Here is a 2,774-nt window from a genome sequence, read left to right as displayed (position 1 = left end):
TGCGCGCTGGCAGACGGAGGAACATTTCGGGTGCCTTCGGTGCCACTCGGTCATGATCGGTATCTTTGTCGAGTCTGTTTGAGTGGTCAGTGCAACCACTCACCACCAGGGGCGCTTGCGTCCCTGGTCACTAAATCCAGTACTGGACAATTAGCTAAGCGGACCACGAGTCCAAGTGCCCAACCCCCGCATGGTATAGACTCTTTTCTACTCTGTCCAACAATTTCATCCAGACCATCCTCTGTATCCTGTAAATTCCTACACGTAACGCATGCCAATTTGCATCCCGCATGAATGTGCCCAGGGTTTTCCCTGTGTCTATGTAGGTTTTACCTGGGCCCAACCTATCTCTAGTTATAGTCTAGATTTAAGAGTGAGGGGAGTTAGTCATGGCGCCAATCGCTGCCATGGCTGGCCAATCCCCTCCTAGCACATGATGCATGCGACCCTTTCCCTGCATGGCTAATCCCAGCATGACTAGGCGTATAGGCTTCGGCCTGAGACGCACCTAGGTCCCTCCCTAACCCGGACCCCTCCAAAATACACTTAGTTTTAGTTAGGTTAGGGGAAAAAAATAGTTTATGAGATCTGCGCATGTGGCCGTACTTATCTAGAGTAAAAAGATTAGTTCAGGTAAAGTTAGAGAATTTATTACTTTATTTAATATCTTTAATGTGTCTATATTAATGGGATTATCATTTGTTTGTTTAAAACAAAACCAGTCACGCGATACACCTGTACACCAGGTCAACACTGAAGGAACTGAGAGTTCGGAATCATAACACGGCGTCTGCAGTGTGCGGACCCCCACGAGCGGAACCTTCGGAAACTTCCGCAGGGCTGCGTGCTGTAGTGGGCGATGAGCTTTACTCATCACATCCACGACATTCCACTGTAACATTGGTCTGTGTTTGCCCATTAGAGAACTGGCTAACATCTCCTCCAAGATTCCGCCGATCGAAACAAGATAGGAGGATATCGCTCGGATAACTGCTACTAGCCGCACGACGCCGATTTACATTTCCTATCAATCGCAACTATATTTTGGCGTCACCTGCTCCGAGCATCAGGACGATCCAGAGACTGAGTCCTGACTTCTGTCACAGGACTGGGCGGAGAATGTGGTACAGGATGTTTCCGAACTGCGGTGCCTGAAATGTATTCCTCACGAACAAAAACTGCGAACACATTATTTAAATACTTTTTCTAAAGTGATTAGAGTTGTGTACGCGTAAAAATATACGTTTCAAAAATATATATAAAAAAAAATGGTTTCAACCAAGCACCTAATTGAAGAATTAATTTGTCAGATAACGGATTTATTAAACCTGCGAGGACGTGATTGGCAACGTCAATTACCTTCATTAATTAAATCGAGATTGACGCCTTTTTTTCCTCAATCTTTTTTTCAAACGACACATTAAAATTTACAAATAAGGTCGTCTTGTGCGCGGTTTCTGCTCATGCATGGCTCCGTTTGTTCATTAAAGAATATAAACTCGTGAGGAAAAGTTTTTATTGGCAGTTTTTGTTTACTACCTACCTCACATTATCGCCATTCAGTCCCAAGCACTTTTCTCAATGCTATACCAGTTTCTTGAACACTGCATGGAAGATCGCCGCCTTGAATGGAACGGACGCCTCGGCCATAGGCTTCACGGACTACGAATACGCAATGCGTGTAGCTTACGTACAGGCGCTTAGTAAACATCTCCGGAAAGCGTTTAAGCAATCTTCGTACTCGAGTCGAAAAACGATGTATACCGGGGTTTTTTTTTTTTTTTACGAAAAGGGGCGTCATTTTTGTTGATTTAATGAAACGTGGGTCGACAATTACAGCAAAAATTACAACAACAAAAAAAAACTTTGTCAACTGGTTTAATCTCCAGGCGGCGAACTTCTATAAAGAGGGGATAATGAAAATGGTGCAGCTTTGCGCAAATTGCTTAGAATTGATTGGCAATAATGTGAAGTAGACAGGTAGTGAACTAAAACTGCCAATAAGAACTTTTCCTGTCTCGCGAATATCCGTCAGCAGCCACAGTGACAAGCCACTCGCGCTCACGAGGGCGCTGTTGGCAGCACTGCAGGCGGGACCGGCGACGTCACTTCCTCGTGAGACGGCGTCTCCAATGTCACAACCACGTGCCACCCACACGCCAGGTCAACTGGTTGTGGGGATTACTACCAACAAGCTTGGGAACAGGCGGGTACAAACACGTTAAGGCCATCTTCCAATTTAATTTTTTTTTTATTTGTACCAAAAAGATAATAACAATCACAATATTTCTATTAGCGCGGTGACACCTTCAAGTAGACAAATACTCCCTTCCACAGCACCAGGCGGTGTATTTCCTTACCCTAGATTGACTCGCCGACTGGCCCTGAAGTACGCTGTGATTGGTCGCGGCTCGTGGAGGAGGGGGAGAAGCAGCTCGGTGAGGGAGGGGGGGGGGGGTGCGTCATAATCTTTGATCTCGGAGAGGGAAGGGCAAGAAAGATTCCATCATGCCGCAGAGGAGAACCACAAAGCCTGAGTAGGCTTGAAAAGAAAAGAAAAAATACATGTTATATCGGTGAGGGCGTGTGAAGTGTGCTGCTGCATATTATGAAACAGACTTAGAAAAGATTATTTTAGAAATCTCTGACGGTCAGAATCCGATATTGTTAAAAATAAAGTGAACAGTAAAGGTTTTGGTGCTATTTTCAGAAAATAGATACTTAATCCGACGAAGATAGATGAAGTGAGAAAGCCTATTTTGGGTGAAGAGGTT

This window comes from Bacillus rossius, chromosome 7, assembly GCF_032445375.1.
Source record: "Bacillus rossius redtenbacheri isolate Brsri chromosome 7, Brsri_v3, whole genome shotgun sequence".
In the NCBI taxonomy this organism is placed as follows: Eukaryota; Metazoa; Arthropoda; class Insecta; order Phasmatodea; family Bacillidae; genus Bacillus; species Bacillus rossius.
Note: the sequence above shows the minus strand (reverse complement) of the source record.